Genomic DNA, 16,778 nt, shown 5'->3' with positions numbered 1-16,778 from the left:
TGTAAACAAACAAACAAACAAACAAATAAGTCAGTCTTTGCTCACTGTAACTGAGAAGCATTAAGTGTGGGGTTCAACCTACTGGTTGAGATCACCTCTATTTAACTGGCTGGGAGAAACAGGTTCCTGATAATAAACGGTGTTTGTCCTGAAACTGTAGTTGTGCCTCATGCTGCTTCCTGAGCTCAAGCAGGAAATGAAATGGCCAGAGTGGCTGCTGGGGAAATCTAATGTCTGTGGTGGCCTTAGTCTAGGGCCTTAATTGACATCACAACAAGAGTTAAGTCTCAAATAGAAATAACATGTATATAACATTTTTGATTTGGGGAACATCCTTTTTCTAAAAAGTTCTGAGCTTACCAGGAACTGTCTTCTTCTTTTTTTTTTGTAGCATTGCAGAAACTAAGGCTTGGGTCTCCAAGTCCCTCAAGTCCCTCACAGTCATTATCAGTTGCTTGGTAGAGCAAAGGAGTGAATTGCTTGAATGCTTGCTGTTAACTCCTCCTTTCCTAGCAATAATGAGTACTCTCTTAGGGATGTCAGCACCATACTGGAGTTGGTTGGAATTGCTCCTCACTCATCAGGATTGTGTGAATCAGCACTTAGCTCTAAACCCTCTGCATTCTCCATGTACATTTCTTCTCCTGAGATGTCATTCCCACCAGAAGTGAATTCACTTTCATCTTCATCCCTTCAGGTATCAAACATGGCTAAGGAATGAAGCATTGCAAAGAAAGCAATTTTCTAGACTGCTCAAAATTATCCCTTCCTTAAGTTTATTCTTTAAAACTATTGTCAAACAAAAATTTTCCTAAAATATATAGGACAGATTTCTGTCTTCTTAAATTAAGACATTCAAGCATACCTTAATGTTTTTCTTGACTAGTCATACTTATCAATATTAACTATAACTCTATAATAATCAAAGACTTCTAAAATTTAGAGATATATCACACCCTTACCAAATGGACCCCACCCTCTATGCTTTTGTTTCTTTTGTTTCTTTTATTTGTTTTTAAATAGTTTCTGTCTTCTTGTTAAGCTGTAAGGTATCACTCTCCTACTAAGTCATTAATTCATTTACTATTGAGTGGCCATCTATTAAGTAGGCCTAATATGTTGTGCTATTTCAAGAAGAAACAATCACTCATTTTGTCAGCTGTTCTCTTCTAAAGTATTTGTGTGCTGCGAAATTAAATGACTGAATTTATTATAATTGTAGGGAAAAAAGAGAAATAAGCTTTGAGTGAAGAATTTAGGGCAGTTCCTAAGGTTCAAACATAGTAACACCCTATCTCATTTAAGTAGTTAAAAAAAATGCACAAAACTAAATTGGAATTGGGGCTTCCCCAGTGGCTCAGCAGTAAAGAATCTGGTGCAATGCAGAAGACACAGAAGACATGCACTTGATTCCTGGATTAAGAAGATCCCGTGGAGGAGGGCATAGCAACCCAGTCTAGTATTCTTGCCTGGAAAATCCCATGGATGGAGAAGCCTGGTGGGCTATAGTCCTCAGGGTCGCAAAGAGTCAGACACAACTGAAGTAACTGAGCACAAATTACATTAATTTTTATTATTAATTATAATCATGATGCTAAATAAATAAATCAAGATGAAGGAAATCGAAGAGAGGAACAAATGAAGCCTAGCTGATGTTGGCACACCAAGGGGTGGTGGGAGGTCCCCCACTAGAGGTGGGCACCCAGGATAAATCCAAACCTTCTACTCCTTGTACATGGGAAAGCGAGCTTTGGTTTTAATTTGTGGGTTTTGTTTTACTTATTTTACCATTTGTGATTGTGTTTAAATTTGAAGAGGATGGAAATCTGAACTCTTAAGAGTATCAGCTGTCTATCTGCTTTGATCTGCATTTTATTATTGAAGGGGCTGTGGGTAATCATCCAGGTAACATCCCTTGAGTTACTTTGGGTCTCCCGATCACTGCTTGTTGAATGGGGCCCCCTTTGGTTTCCCCAAGTCAGGTAAAACTTGTCAAACATGAGGAAGGCACCGGTTCATCAACTTACCTTTTCAAATAAACACATGTCAAAAGGGCCATGAAGCATGAGAACTGTGGTTAGCAGCAAATACCTAAATGGGAACTTGGATTTCACTCAAGTGGAGCTGGAATGTGTGTAAATTTGACTGGTCCCAGAAGAGAAGGTGGAGGAAATCTTTAGAGCTTGACAAAGAAAGGTTTAGAGCCATTTGACAAAGAATTCCAAGGCCCTTAGCTCTGCATGAAGCTGTTATCCTTGAAAAATGTCCTGGGATCCCCAAGGCCAATATATAATGAATATTTTCTAGAAGCACTAGTTCAAGTGGCCTCCAGATTTGGAGTTAATTCTTGGTTAACAAAGCCAAATCCATCCACTTCCTAAAGTATAATTATGATCATGCCTGTGTATGACATCTGACTTTCGGCTATTAGGACAAGTGATATAACGTTAATAGCATTTGCTGATTGCCACTAGAGCAAGGGTACAAAGGAGTTGGCAGCTAGCAGTTCCCAGGGATGACACTGATCATTGTGGAGAGGAAGACTATTAATTAATTTCTGGATGCTGATTCCCTGTAACAGCAGTGCAAATAACTAACTAAGGACGTGGGCAATTTGGCTTTCTGATCTAACACTGTAAAAAAAAATTACACTTTAAATCTTGCAGTATTATGATTACTGTAAATATCATGTATCAAATGCCTCTCTTTTACTAAAACTCTAAAGTGCTATTATAAATTGTCCTGATTAAACATGTTTAATGTTAGAAAAAGGGTGATTTTGCATGCCTGGATGTGAAAAATTATAGCAGTGTGATTGGGAAAGAGAATTCTTGGATATTAGAAATGGTGAACTCTGAAAACACAAGGTTGTATGAGCTGATTAGATATGCAGACTTCTCTGTTTGGGCTTGAATTTCCTGGGCTTGTGATCCCTGTTATCTGTCCATAGATTTTCCTAATTATGGATTTGCTCCCCTTCCTCACCACCATGCCACCCAGGAGTTCCTGAGGTTGCTTTTCTCATTCGTATTTGCAAGGTTGGCTTTTTCTGCTCACCTTCATTTTCTTGACTTCCTTCATCAAGCCCTATTTTTTTCCTTTTGGCTCACTTTGCCCCCATCTCAGAAAAAATTTATTTGTCCAACAGTCTCCACTTGCTCCCTGGAAATCTCCTGTCTGTCAAGGGTAGAGGATAAGACCAGGACAAAGGGTGATTTAGCCGGCAGGCATCAAAGCCTTCAGAGGACCGTGCCTGAGTTCACACCCGCACATACCAGGGTCCTCTCAGAGAGTGTCTAAGTTCAGGGCCTCTGGGTGTCTGACTGCCAGAACCGGCCATCAGCTGTGCTCTGGTGCTTGCCTAAGGGCAGAGGAACTGCAGATCCACACACCTGCCACCCCAGGTCACCATGGGTAGGCTTTCGGGTTGTTACTCTCCTCAGAGACTTGGGCTGAGGACCGTGGCTGCCCCTTGGCTGCTTCTGATGCTCTCCTGCTGTCCTCTCCTTGGGAGAGACGGCTCCCGAAGGGACTGCCGCTACCGCTTTGATGGCACTTCCTGTTGGGTTAACGCTCACCTTCAGGTTCAGAGCCTGGCTCTGTTCTGCGACATGGTTTACTATTAGCTATATCCTTGCTGGACATCGTGATTGGGTTTTTGGTGACTCTCCTGGACCCTTATATCCTTCTCTTGTGACATTTCTACTGTTGTGTCGTGGGTTGCTCACCACCTCAGGCTCATTGGCCACCATTTTGTACAGACCACACTATAATGTTCCTTAGCGGAGGAAGGGGGCTTCCCCACTGGCGCTAGTGAACCCTCTGCCAGTGTAGGAGGCAGAAGAGATGCAGGTTCGACCCCTGGGTCGGGAAGATCCCCTGGAGGAAGTCATGGCAACCCACTCCAGTATTCTTGCCTGCAGAATCCCATGGACAGAGGAGCCTGGCAGTCTACAGTCCATGGGGTCGCAAAGAATTGGACATGACTGAAGTGACCTATCATGCACACAGCAGAGGATGAGAAGTCAGAAGTCAACTTGCCATCTATCTGCTAGTAGCATTTTAATAAAGAATTTGTAAAACCAAATATTTAGAGCAACCTGCTGCTTCTCTTCAGGCTCTGTGCTTGCTCAACTCTTTCTGTGGAGCCTCATTAATATGGAGGGATTTTACACTCAGCCCTGTTTATTTTCAACATTATATGATTAACCAATGCCACTGTTCTTATTCTTTAACTATACCTACTAAATGTTTTCCTGCTAAAATATATTTATTACAAGGTTGACTTATAAGATTAAGAATCTATGAACTTACATATACTGCTTACAAATATTTTCTCTAGTATTTCACAGTATTTTTTTTGGTCATTATCTTAAAATCTCTTTCATTAGTGGCTCCTGTTTGTGCATTGTCTCTCTCCCTCTCTCACAACTTTAGTAGCAATATAACACATATACACAATATACAAGGAATAAGTATATAGTTCACTGAATAGTTAAAAAGTAAACAAGCAAGTGTAACTATCAAGATCAAGAAATAGAACACAATCAGCCCCTAGAATCCTCCCTTGTACTAACTACCTCCCAGTCATTGTGAAAAAAAAAAAAAAAAAAGAAAGCAAAAGTGTTAGTCACTCTTTGTGACCCTATGGACTGTGGCCCACCAGGCTCTTCTCTCCACGGGATTTTCCAGGCAAGAATACTGGAGTGGGTTGCCAATCCCTTCTCTAAGAGATCTTCCTGATCCAGGAATCAAACCCACATCTCTTGCATTGCAGGCAGATTCTTTACCATTTGAACCACCAGGTCATTACACCTCCTCTAAAAGCCCACCCACTGTTTTGACTTTCCTCACTATAGATAGAAGTCAGGGGAGATAACTTCATGCCCTACACCAAAGCCTGACCTATAAAGGAAAAGACAGATAAATAAATCTAAGAATTTCTGCTCTGAAAAGATGCCTTTAAGGGAGTGAGAAGAAACCACTGAGTGGGAGAAAGTATCTATAACACACGAATCTGATTCAGTACCAGAATGTCCAAACAACTCCTATACACCATCAAGGAAAAGACTTCTTTTAGTTTAAACAAACAACAACAACAAAAATATGTATATATAGTATATATATATGTGTGTGTGTGTGTGTGTAAGAGGCAAAAGAATATGTGAGAAGTGTTCAGCATCATTAATCATTAGATAAATACAAATGGAAACCACCATGAGATGCCAGGGTGCACCAGTACAATGGCTACAATGGAAAACACTGACGGCGCCCGCACGTACTTCCCACAGGAGTCTAGATTGGTACCATCACTTTGGAAAACTGGCAGTCGTTACTATGGCTGAACTTGACCTAGCAGTTCTGCTCTTAGGTACATCCACACAGCAGAAACAAACCCACAGTATATGGGTGTTCTGAGATGAGAAAATGCACAGAGAGGCAAAAATTCTGTTGTCGTCAAGACAATGCTTCTCGGTGGTAATCAACGCATGCATGCTAAGTCGCTTCAGTCGCATCCGACTCTTTGTGACCCTATGAACCATAGCCCTCCAGGCTCCTCTGTCCATGGGATTTCTCACACAAGAACACTGGAGTGGGTTGCCATGCTCCCCTCCAAGTGATCTTCCCAACCCAGGGATCAGATTTGGCATCTTTCTTGTCTCCTGCATTGGCCCGCAGGTTCTATACCACCAGCGCCACCTGGGAAGCAAGATGTCACCTAAATGGGAGAAAGTGCCAGTAATTCTGAAGTAGTCTCAGACCTTTTGGGTGTTGGCCACAGGGAATAATTCACTCCCACCAGGATTCCTTCTACCTGGGGGGTGGGCCTAAGGGAGGTGTACACTGGGCAAACTCCTCGGCATTCGTAGAACAGTCTGACTTGCTTGTTAATCTCACACCTTTCACAGGAGTTGGTTTCAGGTCTGAGTCCACCTAAGCTGCAGTTACTAATTCAGGGGGCCTGGTGAAAGGATGGGGAGGTCCTAGCTAGCTTCCTGACATGTCTAAGCACCTCCTGCATCTGGCGCCTGCATCCTCAGAAACTCAAGACTCCTGGAGAATCTGTTGTTTTGAGGACTCTGGCTGGGCCTCAGGGGAGTTGCAGGAGTGCTGAGGAGGGGGGCCTATTGCTCTTTGTCGCCTCGGTTCCACGTGGCTCACTGGTCTGGAGTGATGAGCGTACAATGCTGCGGGGGATAAAGGCACCAGGATTTGCCTGAGCCACTGAACTACTATGATCTGCGAGAGAATCAGTGGCACTGATGTTCCTACCTGACAGTGTCATCTATTTAGTTTTCCACAGAAGCTCTATTACTGTACTTAGGTACCATTATTATCTGTAATACAATCCATTATTATACCAAGATAGTGAGGCCCAGAGAGTAGTTAACTCGCTCAAGGCCAACCAGCCAGGAAGTAGTTGAGTTAGACCCACCTGTCATGCTCTGCCCTGAAGTTAGCTCTCTTGACCAGACCACTGACAGTATGTGCCTGGAAATGGTTCTTCTGGTCTAGTGACATCACTGGTGAGCCAAAGAGAAGTTAGTGAATAAGCCTAAATTAGCTGGATGCATTTGCTTTCTGGGGCTGCTGGTACCAAGTACCACAAACTCGGTGGCTTACAACAAACAAAAATTGTTTCACAGTTCTAGGGGCCAGATGTCTGAGAGTAAGTGTCTCATGCTCCCTCTGTAACCAGTTGGGGAGAATCTTATCCTTGCCTCTTTCTAGCTCTTGGTGGTTGTTGATTGTTCGTGGCTTTCCTTGACTTGTAGATTATTACTCCAAATCTGCCTCTATTGTCTCTTGGTGCTTGCTCTTCTGCGTCTCTCTAAGACCACCAGTCTTACTGGATCCATCCTGCTCAGGTATAGCCTCATCTTAACTAACTATACCCGCAAGGCCCTATTTCCAAACAAGGTCACATTGAGGTACTAGATATTAGGACTTTAACATATTTTTGGGGTTGGGGGTAGGGCATAATTCAACCCATAACATTCTCCTAGGGCCCTTTTGATTTCTTTAAACTTTAAAGATTTTAAGCCTTCATTTTAGCTGGAGAAGTGAGTACCTTACCTGGTCACAGAACTAATACATGGTAGAAACAGATCTTGACTTCAAAGCCGGTGCTCGCTCAGCTCCCCTTGCTCACTGTGCAAATGCCAACAGCCATCAAGGGGGAGTCTCATTAGAAAGTTAAGAAAATAATGGCTGATACTTATATATGCAGGAGCTTAGAGATTATAGAACACTTTCCTACTCAAAGTAGAAAGAAAGGAAGAGAAAGGGTTGTGGCTGTAATCGCTTTCAAATTGAAGGCTACATCTTGAAAGAAATGTAGGAAATCATGAAACCATTGAGACAAAAAACATGTTTTTTCCCTGTAGACTGTATTGCACTATTCATCTGGCCAAAGGAAAACAGCTCTTTGTGGATGGAGGCTTGTTTTTGTCAATCAGTGTGCTTCTTCCAGAGAGAGAGGCCAGTTGGTTTGACTGAAATAAGGCCTTCTGAAGGTAATCAGAAGGATTTCTTCCCAAGAGGTCTTTCATTCTTGTGAGATTTTATTCTCCTGTTCATTATGGTAAAGCAGAGCTCCCAGTATTATGCAAAAGTTTACCCCAAGGCTCGACTGTGTTACTAGGACACTGAAGATTCCAAAAAGAATACGTAATTGTTTCTGGCACAAGGTAGCGTGAATGTCTCTCTCTCAGTTGCGTGATACCTGTTTTGCCTTCAGGCTTTTAATTGTCAGCTTTCCACAATCTGGCGGGCAGGGATGGGGGTGTGCTAATTAGATCAGGTGCTTGATCTTGAAGTCTGCACCAGCAATGACTAGGTAGTCGGCTTCGGAACTTTTGAGCACTCCCACTGTTTCTCCCTGTCTGCCCAGGAATGTAATTATCTCGTCAGCCGAGAAGCCGCAGTGCACAGCTGAACGAGTGCTAGGCAGCAGTCACAGAGCGATAAGGGGAGACGAATGGGCCCACCGTGCGTGACTGTTCTGAGACAAACAAATGCACAGAGAGCCACTGGAGAATGGAGGCAGGGAGAACAAAGGGGTGACACTGAGTATTTGTTCCTGAGGATACTTCAGACCTTCTCTTAATAAGGTTAGCCTGCATTTTTGGAGGGATTGTGGATGCAAGTCCCAAAGCTTTGGAAAGCTTCTTTTAAAGCTGGAAGACACGTTGGGTTCAGTAGCTAGCAGCCTATGTGCTTTGCAGACCAAAAAGCAGGTAATAGAACTTGAAGGATGACTGGTAGGAACACAATGAAGGGACCTAAAAATAGAAAGCAGGTGTCTCGGTAGATGAGGACTGCTAAAGACCTAATGGCCCGCTCTCCTCAAAGAGGGGGCTTGGGGTAGACCAGTAGCATTGGAACCTTCTGAAAGATGCAAAATCTCATTGGCTTTTTTTAACTTTTTGGCAAAACTCTATACTCTTTTCCATAGTGGCTGCACCAGTTTACGTTCTCCCCAACAATGCACAGGGGTTCCCTTTTCTCCACCACTGTGCCAATACTTATTTCTTGTCTTTTTAATGATAGCTATTTCTAACAGGTGTGAGGTAATATTATTGTTTAGATTTGCATTTTCCTGATAATCTGCATTTCCTGATGTTGAGTATCTTATCATGTGCCTATTGGTCATGTCTTCTTTGGAAATATATCTATTCAAGCCCCCTGTCCATTTTAAAATCAGCTTTAAAAAAAAAACCTATTGAATTGTATGAGTTTTTAAAATATATTTCAGATATTAACCCTTTATCAGGAATATGGTTTGCAAATACTTTTCTTCAATTCTTTGGTTGCCTTTTCATTTTGCTAATGGTTTCCATTGCTACGTAGACGCTTTTTAGTTGGATATAGTCCCACTTGTTCACTTTTGCTTTTGTTGCCTTTGCTTTGGAAGTCAGGTCCAAATGACAACTGCCAAGACTGATGTCAAGAGTAGCTTACTACTTATGTTTTCTTCTAGGAGTTTTACAGTTTTAGGTCTTCACATTCAACTCTTTCATCCATTTTGAGTTAATTTTTGTGTATAGTAGAAGATAGTGGTCTACTTTAATTCTTTCATATGTGGACATCCTGTTTTCCCAGAACCATTTATTGAAGAGACTGTCCTTTTCCCATTGTATATGCTTGCCTCCTTCATCATAGATTGATTGACCACACATATATGGAATTATTTCTACCATACGACCACTTATGGGTATTTATCCAAAGAAAATAAAAACACTAATTTGAAAAGATACATGCACCTCATGTTCACTGCAGCATTATTACAATAATTAAGATATGGAAGCAATTCCATGGACTGTGTAGTTCATGGGGTTGCAAAGAGTCAGACATGACTGAATGACTTTCATTTCCTATTGCGTATTTGAAAGTTGCTAAGAAAATAAATTGATGCTTTTGAACTGTGGTGTTGGCGAAGACTCTTGAGAGTCCCTTGGACTGCAAGGAGATCCAACCAGTCCATCCTAAAGCAGATCAGTCCTGGGTGAAGAACTGAAGAGAATAAATCTTAAAAGTTCCCGTCATGGGAGTGGAGTTTAGAGAATAGATACGTATATATGTATGGCTGAGTCCATTCACTGTTCACCTGAAACTATCACATCATTGTTAATTGGCTATCAGTTCAGTTCAGTCACTCAGTTGTGTCTGATTCTTTGCAACCCCATGGACTGCAGCACACCAGGCCTCCCTGTCCATCACCCACTCCCAGAGTTTACTCAAACTCAAGTCCATTGAGTCGGTGATGCCATCCAACCATCTCATCATCTGTCATCCTCTTCTCCTCCTGCCCTCAATCTTTCCCAGCATCAGGGTGTTTTCAAATGAGTCAGTTCTTGGCATCAGGAGGCCAAAGTATTGGAGCTTCAGCCTCAACATCAGTCTTTAGAATGAATATTCAGGAATGATTTCCTTTAGGATGGACTGGTTGGATCTCCTTGCAGTCCAAGGGACTCTCAAGAGTCTTCTCCAACACCACAGTTCAAAAGCATCAATTCTTCAGCGCTCAGCTTTCTTTATAGTCCAACTCTCACATCCACGCATGACTACTGGAAAAACCATAGCTTTGACTAGTCAGACCTTTGTTGGCAAAGTAATGTCTCTACTTTTCAATATGCTGTCTAGGTTGGTCATAACTTTCCTTTCAAGGAGTAAGCATCTTTCAATTTCATGGCTACAGTCACCATCTGTGGTGATTTTGGAGCCCCCAAAAATGAAGTCTGTCACTGTTTCCACTGTTGCCCATCTATTTGCCATGAAGTGATGGGACCGGGTTCCATGATCTTAGTTTTCTGAATGTTGAGCTTTAAGCCAACTTTTCACTCTCCTCTTTCACTTTCATCAAGAGGCTCTTTAGTTCTTCTTCGCTTTCAGCCATAAGGGTGGGGTCATCTGCATATCTGAGGTTATTGATATTTCTCCCAGCAATCGTGATTCCAGCTTGTGCTTCTTCCAGCCCAGCATTTCTCATGATGTACTCCGCATATAAGTTAAATAAGCAGGGTGACAATATACAGCCTTGACGTACTCCTTTTCCTATTTGGAACCAGCCTGTTATTCCATGTCGAGTTATAGCTGTTGCTTCCTGACCTGCATACAGATTTCTCAAGAGGCAGGTCAGGTGGTCTGGTGTTCCTATCTCTTTCAGAATTTTCCACAGTTTATTGTGATCTACACAGTCAAAGGCTTTGGCGTAGTCAATAAAGCAGAAGTAGATGTTTTTCTGGAACTCTCTTGCTTTTTCAATGATCCAAAGGATGTTGACAATTTGATCTCTGGTTCCTCTGCCTTTTCTAAATCCAGCTTGAACATCTGGAAGTTCACAGTTCACATATTGTTGAAGCCTGGCTTGGAGAATTTTGAGCATTACTTTGCTACCGTGTGAGATGAGTGTAATTGTGCTGTAGTTTAAGCATTCTTTGGCACTGCCTTTCTTTGGGACTGGAATGAAAACTGATCTTTTTAGTTCTGTGGCCACTACTGCATTTTCCAAATTTGCTGGCATATTGAGTGCAGTACTTTCACAGCATTATCTTTTAGGATTTGAAATAACTCAACTGGAATTCCATCACCTCCACTAGCTTTGCTCATGGTGATGCTTCCTAAGGCCCACTTGACTTCACATTTCAGGATGTCTGGCTCTAGGTGAGTGATCACACCAACGTGATTATGTGGGTCATGAAGATCTTTTTTATATAGTTCTTCTGTGTATTCTTGCCACCTCTTCTTAATATCTTCTGCTTCTGTTAGGTCCATACCATTTCTGTCATTTATTGAGCCCAGACTTGCATGAAATGTTCCCTTGGTATCTCTAATTTTCTTGAAGAGATCTCTAGTCTTTCCCATTCTCTTGTTTTCCTCTATTTCTTTGCTTTGTTCACTGAGGAAGGCTTTCTTATCTCTCCTTGTTATTCTTTAGAACTCTGCATTCAAATGGGTATATTTTCCCTTTTCTCCTTTGCTTTTTGCTTCCCTTCTTTTCACAGCTATTTGTAAGGCCTCCTCAGACAGCCATTTTGTTTTTTTGCATTTCTTTTTCTTGGGGATGGTCTTGATCCCTGTCTCCTGTACAACGTCACAAACCTCTGTTCATAGCTCATCAGACATTCTGTCTATCAGATCTAACCCCTTGAATCTATTTCTCACTTCCACTGTATAATCGTAAGGGATTTGATTTAGATCATACCTGAATGTTCTAGTGGTTTTCCCTACTTTCTTCAATTTCAGTCTGAATTTGGCAATAAGGAGTTCATGATCTGAGCCACAGTCAGCTCCTGGTCTTGTTTTTGCTGACTGTATAGAGCTTCTCCACCTTTGGCTGCAAAGAATATAATCAATCTGATTTTGGTGTTGACCATCTGGTGATGTCCATGTACAGAGTCTTCTCTTGTGTTGTTGGAAGAGGGTGTTTGCTATGATCAGTGCGTTCCCTTGGCAAAACTCTATTAGCCTTTGCCCTGCTTCATTCTGTACTCCACGGCTAAATTTGCCTGTTACTCCAGGTGTTTCTTAACTTTGTACTTTTGCATTCCAGTCCCCTATAATGAAAAGGACATCTTTTTTGGACGTTAGTTCTAAAAGGTCTTGTAGGTCTTCATAGAACAGTTCAACTTCAGCTTCTTCAGCATTACTGGTTGGGGCATAGACTTGGAGTACTGTGATATTGAATGGTTTGCTTGGAAATGAACAGAGATCATTTTGTCATTTTTGACAGAATTGGCCATACCCCAATACAAAATAAAAAGTTTAAAAAACAAAAAAGTTTCCATCATAAGAAAAAAAAACCTGGCAACTATATATGGTGACAGGTGTTAACTACACTTATTGTGGTGAACACCATGGGCAGTGTATAGAAATGCTGAATTATGTCACACATCTGAAACTAATATAATGTTATATGTCAGTTACATGCCAACTTTTTTTTAAAGGAAACAAAAGAATGTAAAATCTTAGGTCCCAGCCCAGATTTCCTAAATCAAATTCTATATTTCAACAGACTCTTTGGGTGACTGGAGATACCAAGGGAGGCTTAAAAATATTGATGCTTGGGTCTCCTGAGATACTAATTTAATTGGATCACAGTGTGGCCCAGGCCTTGGGTTTTTGAGAGAGTTTTTAGGTGATTCTAATGAGAGCTAAAGGTTAAGAATGCCTGGTATAGAATGGCCTGTCCACATCATCCTTGTTGTCTGGAGGAGGTTTCCAGGAAGAGCTTTGGCAATTTGGAAAATAAAGGCGCCATGATTTTAAAACTGTACACACCCAATCCATATGGGATCCTCAATCTATCATACACCTGTGACATCTGTTTTCTGCTCAACAACGAAAGTGGTGTTTTCTAATGCCTCCTACCCATGGAATAACACTATGCTTACTTTCCTTGGCTTTCAAGACTGAGGAGTTTGCTTTTAGCCTACCTTTCCCACTCCATCCCCTTCTACCCCAGCTCACTTCAGGTTGTGAACTTGTATACACAACCCTTCAGGTTGCTGCTTTATTTGTAATCATTTCTTGAAAGGGATAGTCCCTGAAGATCCTATAGAAGTAATGTCCCACACTCTCCTCTTCCATTATTCTCCAATGCTGTACATGATTCTCCATTTTTCTTTTAGTAATTCTTCAAAACTTTTAGTATGTGGCCCAGATATTGCACAGAACATACTAAAACATAAAAAATTATTTGTTGTTTATTTGAAATTCAAATTTGATTGGACAGACTGTATTTTTATGTGTGAAATCTGGCAACCCTAGAGAAAAAGTATGCCAACTCCTGAATTAGTAAATAAAATGCATCCAAACTGTTCAAGCTCAACAAAATTTTCCGTTTTAAAAATTTTCTGTTTACATTTTGAAGATTCAAGTCTGTAAGAGCAACAAAATACTGAACTATGTTGTAACAAATAGTGGCCACTTTGTAGCATAGTTTGGGCTCTTTCAGGTAATTAGCCATAATGTTAAAAATATATAATACTATCAAACTTTTCTTATGCCTGGGAGCTATCAGTTTAATTTGTCCCTTGTGCCTTAAAGTCCTCTATAATTGTGTAAAAGGCTATGGCATGAGAGTATACATAGGTACAATTAAAATCTGCATGGTGATGCAAGCCAGGGTGAGCTTCCTTTCAGCGTAACGATAGTTTGGGCCAGCCCCGCATACACAGTACAGAATCCACCTGCAATGCAGGAGATGCAGAAGACATGGGTTTGATCCCTGGGTCAGGAAAATCCCCTGGAGGAGGGCATGGATTCAATATTCTTGCCTGGAAAATTCCATGGACAGAGGAGCCTGGCGGTCTACAGTCCATAGAATCACAAAGAGGTGGACACATCTGAAGCAACTGAGCACACGAGCACAGACAGAGTGGCCACCTGCAGTTGTAGAAAAGGCTACAGGAGATAGACAGGTAACTGAGTCCCTGCACGCTGGGGGCCTTCCTAGAAATGGAAGGGTCGTCACATGGCTTTGAGCACTTGGCAGTCTGGAGATGAGCCTCTGAAGAAACTGAATTTATTCACAGATGTCCTCATTGATAGGGAACTTTCAGGGATAAGAAAACAGGTACTAAAAATAATTTGCTGTTCCTATTAAAGATGTTGCATGAATGTTCAATGAAGTAAACACGTATCATTTGAATTCAAAGTAGAAGAGGAGGGCAGAGGATGAGATGGTTAGATAGCATCACAGACTCAATGGACATGAGTTTAAGCATACTCTGGGAAATGATGAAGGACAGAAAAGCCTGGCATGCTGTAGTCCATGGGGTCACAAAGAATCACACATGACTTAGCAACTGAACAACAATTATTTGAATATGTAAAAACATAACCTGTAGGTAAAAGTGTAGTAAACATGGATCTTCTGGAGCTGCTGGGGGTGGGGGGCAAGTTTGTTTTTATTTGAAAACATACACCCTTTAAATCTGGCAGTCACTGATTCAGAATCTTGTAGAATCACCTCAATTTCATCTAATGTTATTCTTATTAATAAAAGCAGTTATTTGACATATAACTAAGTGCAACCTGATTTTTATGCCTTTATAAGTCTGTAAATATATAAATGCATTCTAAAAATTTGAACATAATATATACAGTCTGATGCCAATTATGTTAAAGCATGTGAATGTATGTAAAGACAAAAGAGAGAACTTATTCTAAAATGTCAAGAATGGTTAGCTGTGTCCAAGTGGCAAGTTTATGGGTGATCTTTAGTTTCTTCATTGTGCTTTTCTCTATCCCCTTCTTTAAGAAAAATAACATGTTAATTTTATCATTAAAAAAACAGTAATTTAATGTGTCTTTTTCTTTTTTCTGTTTCTTTCCCCCCTACTCTCCCACATTGTTAGGCCTTCCCTGGTGGCTTAGATAGTAAAGAATCTGCCTGCAATGCAGGAGACCCAAGTTCCATCCTTCGGTTAGGATGATCCCCTGGGGAAGGGAATGGCAACCCACTCCAGTATTCTTGCCTGGAGAATCCCATGGACAGAGGGGCCTGGTGGGCTATAGTCCATGGGGTTACAAAGAGTCAGACAGGACTGAGCAACTAACAGTTCTACTTCCCATATTGTTGGCAGGAGAGTAGCTGATAAACCACTCAGAATACAACTTGGATACACCCAGGAGGGTTGAGGATGCCCCTCCCTTGGGACCCAGGGGCTTCACTTTCAGAGGCTCATCCTCAGCAGAGAACATGCCTGCAAGGGTGTCTGTGGCTGCAACAACTGTAACACTGTAAAGCTGCAGGACTAGAAATGAGCTGAAGCCCTCAGTTGCAAATGAACATGTTGCAGTAAATACACGTAGTGGAAAACGTAAAGTGGTGGAACAGAGTAAGCAAGAACTTCTAGTGTCTCCATGGATAAGCCTCAAAAAGTAACATTGAGCATCACTGTAAATGTCCTTAATGCCATAGAACTATATACTCAATCCATAAAAAGGTAAATTTTATGTTGTGTATATTTTATCATAATTAAAAAAAAACACACATAACACTGAATCAAAAAGCAACCTGTAGAAATAATATATACAGGATGAAATTTAACTTGTGAGCCCAAACTATATAATTAGTTATGGGTAGACATATGTTTTTAATAGTACTCAAAATAAACACGGGAATGATAAACACTAAGTTTAGGATACTGGCGACTTCTATGGAAGGAAAGAGGGAGGTGGCGTCAGAGTTAGTAATTACACAGCAGGCAACTGGGTCTGGAACGTTTTGTGTGTGTGCACTCAGTGGTCCAGTCTTGTCCAATTCTTCGCGACCCCGTGGACTATAGCCCACCACTATATCCCATGGACAGAGGATTTCCCAGGCAAGCATACTGGAGTGGGTTGCTGTTTCCTCCTTCAGGGGATCTTCCTGACCCAGGGATCAAACCTGCATCTCCTGTGTCTCCTGCATTGGCAAGCAGATTCTTTACCCCTGTGTAACCTGGGAAGCCCCCTGAAATGTTTTATTTCTGTAAGATATCTGAAGCAAATAGAGTGGCAAAATGTCAAGACTGAAGAAGGCTGGCCAGTAGTTATGGGGGTGTTCATTGTGTTACTCTATTTTTCCACATACTTGAAGGGTATCATCATAACAGACCATGTGTCCGCTTTTCCCCACCTGGCCAGGACCTTGATAGTGGTCAACTTAGGGACCAGGTGTTTTTGGTGGGGTGGCCAATGGCATAAACTCTCTAGCTGTGGGATCCATTCTTATTGCTCAGAGCTTAAATAACACCCAAGGCAGAATCCAAATGTGTCTCTCTTTTTAAGCCCACACATTTTCAGATTGTGCTACTTGTCTAAGTTAGCAGCAGCGGTAAGTAAAATCCAGTGTTCACTGGCCTTGAAGATCTCTGCCGTTTGCAGGAAATGCTCTGCTGTATCCTTGTGCTCTGTGTTCAGCGACTTTGAAAGCTGTTTACTCTGTGAAACAGCTGCTCCTCTCCTGGCCCGACAGCTAGGAATGGGTGTGCTCTTTCGCTGCAAAAACCCAGGTTCAGTTGTGACTTACCTCAGTGGTTGGGGCTGACTCAGATTCTCTGGGTTCAAATCCTGGCTCTCACATGCAACTTGCCTTTGGATTATTTTGGGTACTACAGCAGTAAAAAGGGATTTCCCAGGTAGCTCAGCTGGTAAAGAATCCGCCTGCAATTCAGGAGACCCCAGGTTGATTCCTGGGTTGGGAATTTCCCCTGAAGAAGGGATAGGCTACCCACTCTAGTATTATGGGGTTTCGCTGGTGGCTCAGACAGTAAAGAATCCGCCCA

The 16,778-nt window shown here is 41.7% G+C and overlaps 1 protein-coding gene across 2 annotated transcripts in view; it reads right to left on the bottom strand.

Moving 5' to 3' along the window:
* Positions 1-16,778, bottom strand: part of ITGB6 (integrin subunit beta 6) — a 136,206-nt gene that overhangs the window by 37,060 nt on the left and 82,368 nt on the right. The gene's annotated exons all lie outside the window — the stretch shown is intronic.

This window comes from Odocoileus virginianus, chromosome 13 (assembly GCF_023699985.2).
Source record: "Odocoileus virginianus isolate 20LAN1187 ecotype Illinois chromosome 13, Ovbor_1.2, whole genome shotgun sequence".
Classification (NCBI taxonomy): domain Eukaryota; kingdom Metazoa; phylum Chordata; class Mammalia; order Artiodactyla; family Cervidae; genus Odocoileus; species Odocoileus virginianus.
This window is presented reverse-complemented; position numbering and strand designations above follow the sequence as displayed.